Here is a 17,500-nt window from a genome sequence, read left to right as displayed (position 1 = left end):
TGTAATTTTTAATCAACCGCATATATATATATATATATATATATATATATATATATATATATATATATATATATATATATGAACAAAGTAATACCATTTGAGAAATTAAAAGGAGAGATTCAATTTTGAACTTGCTACGGCTAAGACATAAACAAGAGTCTATCAAACACGGTAATAGCTTTTGAAGTCCTTGAACACTTCAAAAATATCAAAGATATAATTTTATAGCTGCTCTTAAGAAATCGATCTGTGCCGATAAAATCAATTATCATTAAAAGCTACCACTGCAATTTATATGCGCTTATTTCTTGTTACAATGTATGATGACTTTATGCTATATATACTTATATAATATATACTATGTATATACTATACACACGCACACATATATATATGTGGGGGGTCTGTGGGGGGATCTGTGTGTGGGGGGAGTTGTGTGTTTGTCATCTTAATATTAATTTAATAAATAAGTCGATTTCGACTGGAAAAATCTAATTATGACGTCTGATCCTAAAAAAACATCCGTTTACAAATTTGAAAATAGGAACAATTTATATGGAAAATTAATGACCTAATGCTTTTGATAATTAGCAACATCGGATAATCAATAATTATTTTCATTGTCTACTAATTTGATTATCTCATTTTTGTGAATGTTAAACATACTCACGTATTAACAAAATGATAAACGTGTTTGTTATATATTCAACAGATTGGTTCCAGAATACCTTTTAATATATATAAACAAATTATTATTATTGGCACACACAAGTCAGTAAACGATCTGATTGGAGACTTGTGGTGTTCTTTGGAAGCTGAGTGACAAGTCTCCCCAGACGTCCAGCTCTCTCCTCCTTCTTCGATAGCATTTGCAAATAAATATCCATCATCGCAACAGCCTCTTACCATTGATTTCTCGCTGGCAGTGGCCATTAGTTTATACCGGAATTTGAGTGGTACTAAGCCTCCCCAAGAACCCAGTTATTATTATTATTATTATTATTATTATTATTATTATTATTATTATTATTATTATTATAAGTACTTGTAGTAGTATCATTATTACCAGTCCATGCTTCCAGACGAAATGTTATAAAGAGATATAATACTTTATGTATCGATTTTCTATATTTACTTCAACAGTGCTCAATACGTAAGTAGAGCTATGTGCGTGGATGAAACACGGAAAATTATGTATATGTTAGTTGCCATATATATTTTCATAAATTCATATATATATATATATATATATATATATATATATATATATTATTTATTTATTTACTTATATTTATATTTATTTATTTATATATAAGCATAATATATCATTATCTGTATATATACATATGTAACTCGTATATACATTGTATATACACATATATATGTATATACATATATGTATATATACATATATATATGCATATACATATATGCATATATACACATATATATGTATACGCATATATTTATTACGTTTATATATATATATATATATATAGAGAGAGAGAGAGAGAGAGAGAGAGAGAGAGGGGGGAGAGGAGGGAGAGAAGCAGGCAGACAGACAGAGACAGAGGGAGACAGACATCGTTATTTGGTTTCCTCTAAATTCAAATACGATGTTTTTGAATTGTCAATATATTATTTCATTACAATATCACAAAGTCACGTGCAGGCAGCACAGTGACATTTAAATTAATATGTCAATAAACTACTAAACACGCGAGATTTTAATTTAATTGATGGCAAAGACGACTATAAAGATGAAGATGTCAGTATTGAAAAAGTTAAAGTGAGAGGGTGTTCGTGTTTAATTATTTATTTTAAAAGACAAAAAACATCGCTATTTTTAATTCCTAACATGTTTATATAAATATTCAAATACCGCGTAGTTATTTGCCAGCTGGCAGTTCAAGTCCAAACAAATTTTACTTGAGCAGTTCTTTTAAATAATCGACTTCTTACAGAAGCCTAACACCATTAACAACCATCACAGTGTGGTCACACTGTCAACTAGCTACTCATTAAGCATTATCCTCGAGTGCTTTTTGGGGCCTTAATAATGGTGACGACTCTAAGAAATATATTTAAAAAGATTCCCTTTTACGACATCTGATATATAGTAGTGAAATCAAAAATAATATATATATATATATGTATATATATATATATATGTCTTGGGTTCCATCAGCTTGAATCGAAAACAAAACAAACAAATTTCCATCCTCATTCCTTAACCTCTGAATCCACGCCCATACGCATGTATGTATGCATGTATGTATGGTGTATAAATTCATTGCCATTCCTATCTTTAAAATATGTAATCACCCAATCGTTGAATACAAGATGCAAGCAATCAAGCACGCACACGCACACACACACACATACACACACATATTTATATATATATATATATATATATATATATATATATATATATTTATATATATATAAATTCCCATATCATCCCTTTTTTAAAAGATGGAATCGCTCGATCGTCGAAGACAAGATGCAAGTCAACAGAGTTTTATAATTATTTAATATTTCTCTGTATGTCTGTCTGTCTGTCTCCATATATTCAAACTTTATCTTCCCTCAAACTAAAAGTCGTAGAGTGGCGCTAGGGGCCTCAAATTATCGGATTTTTACAGACTGTTCGTTTATGGGTCTTTAGTCGGTTAAAATAGTTTTTAAGGGTCAAAATTGAAAAAATAATTATACATTTTGTGCATTCATTATAGTTTATTCTTAATTTTGTATCAGTTCATATGCCGGTCACGTTAGTACAGTGGTAACGTCACCAGCTTTGAATACACCAGTTTCGGTTTCGATTCTAGCTGGTGGCACCAAGTACTACTATTTTTGCTTACTTTTGCAATCTCGACTCTATAATAATATATACGAAATCTGGATAAATTAAAATATTATATTTAAACGTATTTTACGCCCGGGCGCCCGCCCCGCTAGTATTGATATATATATAGATATATGTAATTTCAATGTTGTGGTGATGTATGAAGCATGAAAACGATGTTGTTGTATCTGATATTTAATAATTAATTTTGATATTTCAAGCGGTTCTTTGCTCTTAGTCACGAAATGTAGCGAGATAAAAATGAAAAAATAAAACTAGAAACAATGAAATAACAATAGAAAATAACAATAAAAACAACGAAATGACACTGAAAAACTAGGAATTGTTTTTTAGGCTGCGTTTATTAATGCAAAAACGTTCGGAATAGTTCAAATGAATTTTCGTAACCGTATAAGCGTATATATAGTATTCGAGAGATTGTGTTTGTAAAAACAGGTAATCTTTTAAGTATTATTAAAATATATTCAATACACATAATTAGGGCTATGACAACAGCATATTCTTTTCATTGCTTTGACTCTGGAGTATATATCCGACACAGACACAGTTAATAAACCGATAACCACATCACTCTATATAAAAGCATATAAGATATCCACGGATACACACCCGAGAGTAAAAACAATGAAAAGAATATGCTGTTGTCCTAGCCCTACACATAATAAGTTGACTTAGTATTAAGTCATGTTTGTTCAGGAATAGAACACTCTGCTCCCATGCAAATAAAAAACAACAGGTCTTTTCTCGCATCTATCAGTATAGGTCTAATACGTGCAAAAGATGGGCTCTTTTCTCTTCATACTAGTGAGATCAGACTACTTTGAAAATCCATTCAAATTAATTAAAGTTAATGTATAAGATTACATATAACAGGGTCATATATAAAACAGATAATCTTATCTGTTTTATATGTGACCCTGCTATACGTAATCTCAGTAATAAAGTAAACTAATTTATAGATTCCTGTGCAAAATTATTATTTAAAAAAGGAAACAAATTATTTATTAATTTACTGTACAGTGTCAGTGTTTTTCTTCCTAAAATGCCATGCATCTATTTACAGTATTTACTTCAACAGTGCTCAATACATTAGTAGAGCTACGTATGAAAGTTTGAAAACTTATATCTTTAAATCTTAATATATACACACACACACACACACACACACACACACACATATATATATATATATATATATATATATATATATATATATATCGATAGAATGGAAATATGTCACAAAGTTTAACAAGTTTTTTTTTAATATAGATCCACAGAATATTGTGATAAGTGTTTCAATATGAACAGGTATGGTATAATAAATTATGGGGTTTATCTATTTTATTTTTACTTTCATCATATTTTGCTTTGGTTTTGATACCCCCAAATTCAACCCAAATTTACAACCCTTCCTTTTCAAACCTATCATACTTTTATAAATCAGAGTCCATTTTCTGTAGGCTCTTTTTGAACCCAGTCAACGACGGGTACTTTTGCTAGTATATATATATATATATATATATATATATATATATATATGAATATTATAATAAAACCTGTTACATACCTTGTGATCTAATTCTTTTTTTCTAATAATTATTTTGTGTCACGCTTCTTTTTAAATGTATTCGTGCAAGTTTGGCTGAGTGCACGTCCTGTATGGTGAAGTTCATAATATTATAATCTTCACGATTACACACCATGTGTTCTAGAATATGTATTCCAAAATTCATAATAATCTGTTCTTTAGTTTAAACACTATATTTTGTATATATAAGTGTGGGTATGTGTGTACATATATATTTGGATACGTATAATATACATATATATATATATATATATATATATATATATATATATATATATATATATATATATATACATGGATATTACATATTTATTCATTAATAATAATATAACGCACATATTTATGTATATAATAGAATAAATTTGAATTCCTACACTAATACAATACTCTTTTGCATTATTATTTTGAAACAAGTGTTTTATTTTATACACATATATACATATATACATATACGTATGTGGGTGTCCAAAACAAAATATAAATTTTAAGTGCAATTTTGCAACATACACACTCACACACATCTCCCCTATATATATATATATATATATATATATATATATATATATATATACATATATATATATATATCTTTCTTTCTCTCTTTATATATATATATATATATATATGTTTAAAGAAAAAATAGAAAAAAAAAAACCGAATGAAATTATTAAAAAATCAACGTTTCGTCCTTGTTTCCGAGGACATCTTCAGGATAATTGAAATAAAAATGTGATAAAAGAAAAAGTCATAGATCGTGCGAAAAAAGACAGTTTTTTAAAATCCAACCCATGTCGGGAAAGGACGAATATGTGTGCGTATGGGAAGGTTGTTTGATGTCTATATATATATGAGAAAACAGCTATATTCAAAATTCGTAATTGTTATTAATCTTACGATTAATTTCTGTTCTCGTGTCAAAACGTCGAACTGTTGACACTATCTGTTTCATAGCGCAGAAACAATCATATAATTATGTTTATTATGAATAAAATCCAGCACAGACTCTTCAGAAAAGTAGGAAATGTTTAACTTTGAAAAGGAAATAAACAATAAAAGAGCATGATCATATAAATCCGAAAAAATCCGAAGAATATTTGAATCGTGTGTTATGTTAGATCTTTTTTTTTTTTTGTATTTTTTTTTTATTTGAGAGGAAGGTTTATCATAGCTGTTCTGTTATCTATTAGTGTATGCGTTGTAGGTACATTTAACATACATTGATATTCATAAATAAAAGAATTGGCATATGACCGACCCCACCTCCCCGCAATTCGCGCATATATGGTGTAATATAGCGGTCTAATCCTCACAAAGTCTAAGCATTCAGTTATGATCTATTTGGACAATAACGTGTCAGGTGTCTTTCAAATAGTCTATTGTATCTTGTTGATCAGACGAAACTTTACACTTTCCCAAAGAAAATAGTCTAATGGGGTTAAATCGCACGAACACGGTGGCCAGTTGTTTGATCCATTTCGTGAAATTATTCATTCATCAAATGTTTCTCTCAGTAAATTTTTCGTTTCATTTGCAATTTGCAAACGCTGCTCGGATGTTAGTCTCTTCGTGGTGAATTGCCAAACCAAGATGAACTCCAAGTAACCAATAGTTGCCAAATCTGCTATTTAAGAAAACGGATTTGCGAATTTACAATTCACCGCCTCTAAAAATACATCTTACCGTTTAAATCAATAAATCACATGACTACACGAAAAAAACAAAATTATTTAAAAATAAACAGAATTCCAACGGTTGTATAATATTCAGAAAAAGCTATATAATTAAACTTCAGTCTTTGCTCAACTTTTAAACACAGTTTCAATCATGAAACTGTGTTTTGTTATGTTTTGGTTTCGGTTTCGATTCTAGCTGATGGCACTAAAATCATATTGTTATTTACTTTTAGAATCATGGCTATATATTGGGTGCAATGTATTAGGAAATAATTGACTTTTTAATAATATACGAAATCTGTGTAAATTAAAATATCGTTTACGGCCGGGCAATGTCTAGTATTTAATATTTCCCTAGCTTGTTTCATTTGACTTTAGTTGAAGTTCTTAAAAATCAAGGGGACATTTCCTAGAGTAAACATTTGACCTTTGCATGAGATGCATAGAATATTCGAATGCACAATTACAGTTTTCTTTAATCTCCCAAAAGTTGAGTTAATAAAAATGTTAATAATATTATTTTTTTCTCTCACTTTTTGACGAGTTAACTACATTATAATATATCTTTTTATTTTAGTCTTTTAGTTTTAATTCATTCCAGGATAATAATTCTTCTAGTCTGGTGGAGTATCTATAAGCAACATCACTTAGGGAAAGTGCACTAAGGTAGTCATACTTCAAATACTATGTTTGCACTATTTAGTCAAGGTTTATTTGTAGGAACAAGTATTCTCATGTCAGGTTGTCCTAACATACTCCTGTACGGAGAAACCTTAGACACCCGGGGACAATATCTAGTAGGCATTCAAGTTCTATCCAGTAGGCATTCAAGTTATTAAAACCGTATGTTATGTGCAATTTATACAAAAACATGTATTCAAAGTTTCACATACGTGCAAATAAATATCCCTGTATGTAGGTGTCGTTCTAATATTGTTTTGTATATATGTATAGGCGATCAGATTGTTTTATATTTCTGGTAACGGTCTACGATATAGATGTTCATTAACTTTGGTTATATCATTCAATTCGTTCGAGAATCGTCTGTACAAATGAGAAAGAAAATAACGTGATATTACTCAAAAACGTTCAAAATGAAATAATAATGAACTGAAATAGCAATGAATCGATATATATTTATATATTGATAATTATAAAGTTTATATTTTTAGGTGCTTTCACTGCCAAGCAGATCATGAGTTACTCAGGCATATCTAAATATTAATTTATTTGTTCGTATATCTAGTGTCACAAAAAACACCATTCGCTATTCAGATTTTAACTACTTTGGAATTTCCACGGGTTCTGTTAATAATAATAATAATAATAATAATAATAATAATAATAATAATAATAATAATATTAATAATAATAATAATGATAATAATAATAATAATAATGAAGACCAGTGGTCGCTACCAACAATAGATAAATGGTAAACGGCTATTGCGATAATGCAAACTAATTTGAAAAAGTTGTTGAAAGCGGTACTGAGTACTGGAAATCTGGGGAAACTTGTTGTCACTCAGCTTTCAGGGAACACTACAAGTTCTTTTCAAAGAGAATTCTTTGATGATGGCCTGTGTGAAAACTCCTAGTGAATAATAATAATAATAATAATAATAATAATAATAATAATAATAATAATAATAATAATAATAATAATAATAATGAATGTTGAGAAATTTTTAAATTGTGGCATCATTTTAAATACTTATTGTGTGTGTGTGTGTGTGTGTGTGTGTGTGTGTGTGTGTGTGTGTGTGTGTGTGTGTGTGTGTGTGTGTGTGTGGTTTGGTATAAAACTATTAAGCTAAACTGCGGTCAAAAGAAATAACAACGATGAAAATAGTGGTTCGGATGACGGAAATACTACAAAATATCTAATTTCTATAAAGCCAAATCAATATTCTTCAAGAAATAATCTTATTTACGATAAGTTGTTTATAATTTAATTTATTATTCCAATGTTGAAATGAATATATTAAAAGAGTATCTATTTTATTACTAGCATCATCAATATTCACATTTTTTTTTTGTCTATGGAAACTTTTGAATGGCTCATATAATAGTATCTTTCTTTCTATTGTTCTCGTGCATTTTTTTTTAATCTGATCGATTCGCTGGTCATTTAAGGTTATGGGTGTATTTTCTTTTATGTAAAACTTTCAATGAACAAGCAGAATTAATATTATATATATATATATATATATATATATATATATATATATATATATATATATATATATATATATATTTGTGTATGTGTGTGTGTGTGTGTAAAAATAAATAAGTGGTGTCTAAAAGCGTACTCACACGTAAACTGTTGTCAGCGTTGAGTGGACAATAATGGCCATCAATTTGTACATTTGCGAATAAGATTCTTCAATTGCATTTATCTTTTGTATTCGCAGCTATTCCGTTTCACTGCATGTTCATAAAAAAGGTTTTATCGTCATACGTATATGAGTACATTTTTAGACACACACGCACACACACACACACTGTCGTACGGGTGGTCGGGTTTCGAGCCTGGCTTGAGGTAGCTGCCTGTCTAGCCGCACTGATGAGCTGTGATACAGCGAAACAGTACCGTATGTGGATGACTATATATATATATATATATATATATATATATATATATATATATATATAAGTGAGATAAGACACAGATTAAAAATCAGGGGGAATATCCTGATAGATATTACTTGAGGTAATACTTTCAGGGTGATCCGAGCCAAAAAAGAGAAGCTCGATATTTAAGAATAGAGCAATATATAAGTTTCGTGGTTAAAGTTAAATTCTGAAAATCAAAATATAGACACGTATATTCGAGTTAAAAATTTATTGTTTGACAAAAGGAATATATAGAAGGGGGTTATGTTAATTTCCTTAATCCATGGATTTTCAATAATGACTCATATCATCAGAGGCAATGAAATGCGGTTAGCAAAATGCTCAGCTGTAAATAGACACGTATTTTGCTTTTCAGCACAAATATTGAAAAAGTTTTTTGGTTGGTGAATAATAATTATATGAAAATAATTAAAGGAAAAGGAGTTTCATACAACATGGGCAGTCCATTATCGGAAGGAGTACGATATATTCCGTAATATTATTGCCAGGTAGGCAGAATATTGGTCCAAGGGAGAAGGCAGTAATCCCATATAACAAGAATGCATGGTTGCTCCATTTCATTTCCTCTGATGACATTAGCCATTATTTAAAATCCATGGATTAAGGAAATTAACATAACACCCCTTCTATATATTCCTTTCATCAAACAATAAATTCTTAACTCGAATATATGTGTCTATATTTTGATTTTCAGAATTTAACTTTGCCCACGAAAATTATATATATATATATATATATATATATATATATATATATATATATATATATATATATATATATATATATATATATACTAGGAGGGGACCCGCCGTAGTTGCTTGGGATTGAATGAGAATCACCGAATGTTCCACACTTCTAATACTTTTATTTCAATGGAAATCGGTGAAATCGTTCATTTTGCAATTAAATTAATTAGATTGCCTGCTCTAGTTGAGGACCCACCGCGGTGTATCAAGAGGAGCCGTCACGCGTCTGCCCGCATTACATTAGTCAACAATACATTGTAGTCTACATTGCACTGTAGCGAACCTACGGTTGATTTTATAAATTTATCTTTATATAATCGCTTGAATTAAAGTTAAAATGCACGTACAAAAAGTCAAGTATCATGGTTCAATTGTTCTCTACCCAGAAACATTCATTTCGAATGCATCTCGATCTTATCAAAGAATCTACTGTTGATTTTGTACGTCGGGGCCATTTTGCTTGAGCGCTCTTAAAACTTCTCAAAGAACTTCTGATGTTAGTCTTTTAACTTTGTTCAAAGCCAGATTGTTCTTTATTAAATCGGATTTTTTGACTATCGATTTTCGGGAGCATTCCAAAACCTATATAAGAGCGCTCCAAGACGCATAAAAAACATTTGTGTGAAATTTAAAAAAAGATTCAGTGCATTAGTTTTGGAGTATATAGGGAGGAAAATCACACACAACCACACGCACATACATACACACACACACAGTTATATGATTATGACCATGCCCTTCTACTGATGAGAAGCATTTAGCTTTGAAATGCCATGGTCCAAAGATATTTTTATTTTTTCTTAATTTTCCCCCTTTACTTTTCCTTATTGCTCTGATTATATAATGAAGTTGTATATTACATTTATTCTTCATCTTTCATTTAATATATATATATATATATATATATATATATATATATATATATATATATATATATATATATATATATATATATATAACTCAGGAAATTGGGAAAACGAGAAACAAAGCGAACCTAAAAAAGTCCCATCAAATATTCAAGCCGAGGACTGATATTTCATTTTTTTTTTCAAGAACATACGCATACGTAAATCACGAGATGGTAGAAGTTTAGGCTTCTTTCCATGAGGTTCCGATTATGAATCTCGCTAAATTCAGACACTCTGATGCGTGTAGACGTCGAAACACGTGTCAGTGGATAATTATATTTTAAACAATATATATGCCGTTCCCCATTTGGAGGTGCCAAATTGGTAAAAGGGAAAATTATTCCCAACTCGCATTTAGGTAAAATTGCACTTTCGTATAGATAATTGAATTAATTCAAAAAGTATCGCAAAACAAAAACAAATAAATAACATCTACGTAAATTGTGATATATTGAGCAATCGCGCGAGATTGCCGAGTGGTAGGATAGGCTTCTTTCTATCGGATCCCGATTTCGAATCTCGCTAGATTCAGCCCTCTGATGGGTTGTAAATGACGAAACACGTGTCAGTGGATAATTTTATCATAAACAATACATACATATGTGTGTGTATGTGTGTGTGTGTGTATATATATATGTGTGTGTGTGTGTGTGTGTGTGTGTGTGTGTGTGTGTGTGTGTGTGTGTGTGTGTGTGTGTGGAGAATGATGGCTCACAGGAAGTCTTCGGACACAAAGGACAGCACATGATAATATATATATAATTAAGTAAGTTGAACTTCACTAAATGACAAAGTGCACAATACGTATGTTAATAAAATCAAAACATTTTAAAAAAATAGTTTCCAGTCTAATAGATGCCGCACTATCAACCGGGTTCCAAGCCCTGTCCCATCGACGTAATGAGTACTTTAATAGGATGTACTCTGATGAACTCGTAGCACTTGTGCCCCCTCGATATACAAATTCCCAACAAATCCGACAGACAGTAATTTCCTATCCGTTTAGTGCTGAGATCCCTAGATTCTGGAAAGCCTTCTACTTTTATAGTTTCTTCCCTCGAACTGTTAGATTTGGGAATTCCCACCCCGTTTTCTGCTTCCTAGACTGCAAAAGTACAAATATAATGTGAACAGAAATCTCGCTGCACAACTCCACTCAGTTTCCTGTGAGGCAAGACCAAAGCTAATAGCCCTTACGTTCTGTGGCAATATACCTTGTCTGGTATGAAAATGAGTAAAAACTTTCATTTAATTTTATGTCGCGAAGAACGTAAAGGACCCAAATATATCTCGAATGTTTATAGGTAGGCACCGCCAAAAATGGCCGAAAAATCAAGTTGTTGTTTTTTAAAACGAAATTACATTTATTAAAATCCATTATTACTGGGTAAGCTTTTTTTTTCCAGAAAGATAAACCCTGAATTTCATCATATAGAAAAGAGAATAATGTAAAACTTTTTCTACTATTTTTGATTAAATTTTAAATGTTAAATTTTCCCCAATAGTTAACAATTGGCGTTTTTTGTCTTGCACAACAAACGTACATAAATATTAAAAAAAAAGAAAAGGTTTTTGACATAATTAATTTATTTATTTGTTGTCTAAGATTTAGGATGATTTTCTATGAGAATATACAAAAATATTATAATATAAGTAACTGGATTTCAAATAATTCCACTTATTCATATAGGCAACAAGTTACTTCGCGTCGATCTAGAGTCTAGATCGACAATGTTTACGTTTGTATTTGATAAAAAGCAAACTATGGAAGACCAAACAGGCCAAAAAAAACTTATTTTTCAGTGACGAAAATTTCAATGTATTCTTAACGCTGAGGCTGACCAGTACCAGATGGGTGGCTATTTGTATGAGTTTGGTTTTTTAATGTGTATGTGTGTGGGGGTCAGGCTCCCCAAAATGGGGGGGGGGGGCAATTTAAAGAAGAATAAATAAAATTATTTCAGCGCGTTTGGTCCACCGTAGTCGAAAGGCGGCAAACGTTTTCAAACGAGATCGAAAAAATGATGCTATTTTTAACACAAAGGGCACAATATTTATTGAATTTTTTTTGTATCGATTCTTCAAAGCATGCCCTGTTTAATAATGGGCATGCATTATTCGGCTCGCTAAAAAAAATTGTTAATTTATTTATCAAAGATTTTAAAATGGCTTTTTTCGTATAAATATTAATTTTTTTTTTGTTTTGCTTAACTTAAATTAATTATTTTACTTAACATATTCACCGAATTTCACACTTTAAAACTCAAAAGCGGGATAATTAAACACAATTGAAATTCTGATATTCAGACGTCAAAATAAGGTATGCAAAAAAATTTTTTTTTTTTTAATCTATAATTTTGTCCCTTAGAACAACACAATATGTTGTGTTCAGTTTCAGATGATTATTTTAAGCATATTTGTACCCTCTCAAAACAAGGGGGGTTTGTAAGCAAAAAAAAAAAAAAAATATATATATATATATATATATATATATATATATATATATATATATATATATATATAAATATCGTTTATGAAAAATAAGTATACTGTTATAAAAGTCATTCTTCTCTTAATAATCGCTGAAAATTTCGTATTGATCGGATAATTACCTGCTTTTTGGTAGATTTTTAAAAAGACGGTCCGTCAAAAAGTACTTACCTGCCCCCCCCCGTTTTGGCGGTGCCTATTTATAGGCCAAGTTTTACATTCACACATGCAAACGACAACTAATATTTACATACACATATAAACATAAAAAGCGTGCGCACATAGACACACACATATGTTTATCTTGTAAGTTTACTTCAGTGTAAATTCGCAGAAATCACGGGGATCCTCTTGCCAGGGATAACACTTGATATCTATATTAGATATACATGGATATTTGCGTGTTCAATTAAAGTTATCCTTTATCTTTAAAACGGTGAGTTAGAACAGAAGAGGACATTTATTTTCCTCTTCATAATTGACCAGTTAACTAAGTCATTGTATATTTGGCTTATACTGTTGTGCTGCCTTCGTCTTAATAGATACCGGTTTATTAATTTATCTAGTCTGGTTGAGTATTACACTTAGCGCTGTTACTGAAAGCAAGGTCACTTGAAGATGGTGCATATTATTTATTTCCTATATTATATAAATGGGAGTCTATATGTGTATATTTATGCACGCACACACACACACAAACACACACACACAGACATATATATATATTAAATATGCACATATATATTAAATATGCATATATATATATATATATATATATATATATATATATATATATATATATATATATATAGTAAATAATAAATTTTAAAATTTCAACCATATTTCTCGCCGTTGAGATTGGCCGTGGGGTTTGTTACTTGCTAATGGAGTCGGAGATGACTTTGTGGTCGGGTTCGAATTTCTCGATCGGTAGTAATCGTGTTATCCGGCACTGATGATTCCCGAAAGAATGAAACAGTAGTGTCTGTAGGGTTAAAAAAAATTATATATATATATATATATATATATATATATATTTATATATAATAGAATGATGGGTCGTTCCTAATTTTTTTAACAATAAAATTGAATAGCCATGAAGACGGAAGTGATACCCTTACAATGAGCGACATTTAGCGCTCCACAATTTATTTTTCCACACAGACACCACTATTCTCACTGCATTTTTACTATAAATTCAATGACGCATCTCTGCTTCTGATGCACGCCCATGACAGGTATTGCTTTCTTTTACGTCGTTAATCTTTGTAACAGAGAAACGAAAATTTCAGGCCATGAATGCATGTTCAGCAATTTGCAATCCCTTTTGATCCATTCGGGCGAAATAATAAATAGGAGGCATTACTTTTGGAACGTCCCTAATATATATATATATATATATGTGTGTGTGTGTGTGTGTGTGTGTGTGTGTGTGTGTGTGTGTGTGTGTGTGCGTTTAGATACTTATCTATATGTTTTTTTAATTATATTTTATTTTGGGAGCGGATCGCCGATAGAGCATATATAACAATGCATTAGATTTTATTCACCTATGATAAAAATATACTATGCAAATGAACTAATGCATAATTTTGTTATGAAACGTTGATAAATATAAATCACAATATTATTAGCATGATGCCACAGCGAACAGTGTTCCCTTCATTGACCCACGCGATCTTAGTAGAAAAAACAAAAAAAACCTGTATCAGTGGTGCGTACATCGGCTTTACTAGATAATAGTCAGTAGCGGTGGTCAGCGTTGAATGCACGTTGGATGAAGATTTGATCGCACTTGAAACTTGAACGATAATTAATAATATAAACAACATTAATGATGATGAAAGCATTAAAGGCTGCGACGACTTCGAAGATGAACAACGGATTGAAGAGAAGACGGTGAGACAACGATTAATTAATTATTCTGATTAGTTGTGGTGAAAGACCGTGGGGGGGGGTAGGATTTTCCCTGGCTAAACAAATCAGCTGCATTTAACTGAGTTTGTTTGGGAGGAGGAAGTGGTGGTTAAACGACGGCACGCTTAAATAGTCGAACCGTTTAGGTTAGAGAAAACAAAGATTCCTAAGCAAACGAATGGATTTAACGTAGACTATAAAAACACAAGTATTTATTATTATTATTATTATTATTAGTAGTAGTAGTAGTAGTAGTAGTAGTAGTAGTAGTAGTAGTAGTAGTAGCAGTAGTAGCAGTAGTAGTAGTAGTAGTAGTAGTAGTAGTAGTAGTAGTAGTATTAAATTGAGCAAGGAGCTTTCACACAGGTCTTCAGAAATCTCTCTCTGAAAACAGCCTGTGGTGTTCCCTGGAAGCTGAGTGACAGCAAGTCCTCCCCCCAGGTTTTCAGTACTCTCCACCTCTTTGCAAATAAATTTGCGTTATCGCAACAGCTGCTTACCATTGATTTCTCGTTGGAAGAGGTTACTGGTCTTCGCTAGAATTTAAGTGGCAATAAGCCTCCCCAAGGTCTAAGTTCTCTTTGCACTTGTCCGGTTGAGGTCTGGTCAGTTCATTAATCTTTCCTTCCTCCTTGACTCTACTTGGTTATTTGGTGTCGCTCTTTGGGGGGAGGGGGCAGTGATGTGGCAATGGGGGATGGGTTGGGGTTGGCTTAGAGAACTTATAGAAATGTAGCTTCAGTGTTCTTGGTCCCATGTAGTGGTTTATGTTTTGCCTTTGCAGCAGTTTGTCTGGCCCGCGCTTGTTGTTTCTGTGCGTTAGTTTCAACATTCAAGGGTTTTTCTTAATATTTCAGCTGTTTTCATTATTGTTGTTCATTGTACGCTTTCAGTCATTTCTCTGATTCCAATTTTCCCCATTCTTTTTTCAAAGTTTTTCGGGATTGTTCCTAGTGCTCCTACTATTATAGGTATTATTTTGATTTTCTTCATCTTCCATATCCCTTTCAGCTCTCTGGCTAGCTCTGTATTTGATCCGTTTCTCCGTTTCTTTGATATTCACTCTGTGGTCGGCTGGAACCGCAAAGTCGATGATTTAACAGGATTTTTTCTTTGTTGTTAATTATTACGACATCCGGTCTTCTTGTCTGGATGGGTTTATCAGTGTTTATGTCCATTATTATTATTAGTAGTAGTATTATTATTATTATTATTATTATTATTATTATTATTATCATTATTATCATTATTATTATTATTATTATTATTATCATCATCATCATTATTATTATTATTATTATTATTATTATTATAATAATAATAATAATAATAATAATAATAATAATAATAATAATAATGCACGTGCAAAATGAATAGTCGATCCTCAAAATGTACAATTATTTTGACTCGAACCTTTCATATAAAAATTCGTCAAAATTCAGGAAATCAATTAATTTTAAAGAAATTTTGAGTTTTATTATCAGCAATCACAGTATGTGTTAATAACCCTTTTTTTAAATCTTAGTGAAAATGTATTATTGTGTGTAAACAAAAACCACCTTTACGAAAGTTATAGTTTTAAGCACTAAAAAAGTACATAGATTTATTTTTCTTTGTTTTCTATAAAAAAAGTAAAGCATAAATATTATTTTTTTTAAAATATTACAATAAAAAAATATCCGTAAAGTCCGCGTTAATGAAATTAATATAACTCGGTGAATTATTTACTGCACTAGAGATATTATGATTCTTGAATTCAGCATTGTTTATTCAACATGTTCACTAAAAACAAAATAATTTAAAAAAAATATTCCATGTGAATTTAATAACAGTTTCCGGGATTTTTTTAATATAACAATATAATATTTCCCTTATACACATTAACATGTAACCATTAGCGTAAGAATTTTTAAACAGAATTTGGAGAATAAAAATAATTTAAAATAATTGAAGTCCAGGGCCACTAAGAACAAATTGAAAAATAAGATTTTTTTGTGCAAATGATTGATTTGAAAAAATATGTGTGAACAGAACAGCGAAAACTAAAATGTTTTATACCTTTCATTAGTAAATAATTATTGTCTATCAAATCTAGATTCTATTTAATCATTGATAAAGACTTTAGCTTATTTTATTTAACGAATGAGACAATTTACGATGAAACCGGGCAATGTAATTACTAAAATTGGCTCGGTATGCAGCTAGTATCGAAAAAAATATATAAAGTTTTGTATAACATTTTACAAATGTTTTATTTCAAAGTTCAACGGAAAGCATTGGTAAGCAGACGTCATCAATAATTTCAGAGTATTACTAAATAAAAACGTATATAAAGTTAAATATGAAACTTTTTTAGAGAAAATAGATAAATTCTTTCTCATGTACATTTAAAAATATTGTAATTAAATTAGCATTTCCGGTTATATTACAACAACATTAAAATAGTTAAATGATTCACGAGATCCATACTTTTGTGAAAATCAACAGACATTTTATGTTTACAAATGTTTGCATGCTCTTTTTTTTTTAACTAATCCGCTTTAGGGGATAATTATGCAACTTTTAGTCAGGAGAAAATATATACGTTTTTTGTTTTTAGTAAATTAAAATATTACTTTTACTAATTATCGTTGAAATGGTTTCAAAAATTTGATAATTTTTTTTTCCAG

General features: G+C 30.4%; 1 protein-coding gene across 3 annotated transcripts in view; it reads left to right on the top strand.

Annotated features, from left to right (window-relative positions):
• LOC145294077 (zinc finger protein 488-like) overlaps positions 1 to 17,500 on the top strand; it is a 215,454-nt gene that overhangs the window by 89,980 nt on the left and 107,974 nt on the right. The window contains exon 1 of one of the 3 annotated variants that reach the window (XM_080141130.1): positions 14,668 to 14,813. The exons of the other annotated variants lie outside the window; for them this stretch is intronic. The gene's annotated coding sequence lies outside the window, so the exon portion shown is untranslated. Of the gene's footprint in view, positions 1 to 14,667; positions 14,814 to 17,500 lie in introns of those variants that run through there. 3 annotated transcript variants of the gene reach the window in all.

The sequence above is a fragment of the Euprymna scolopes genome, chromosome 15, assembly GCF_053919585.1.
Source record: "Euprymna scolopes isolate OS-2025 chromosome 15, ASM5391958v1, whole genome shotgun sequence".
Taxonomy (NCBI): domain Eukaryota; kingdom Metazoa; phylum Mollusca; class Cephalopoda; order Sepiida; family Sepiolidae; genus Euprymna; species Euprymna scolopes.
The sequence above is the reverse complement of the archived record's forward strand: the minus strand, read 5'-3'. Positions and strand labels throughout refer to the sequence as shown.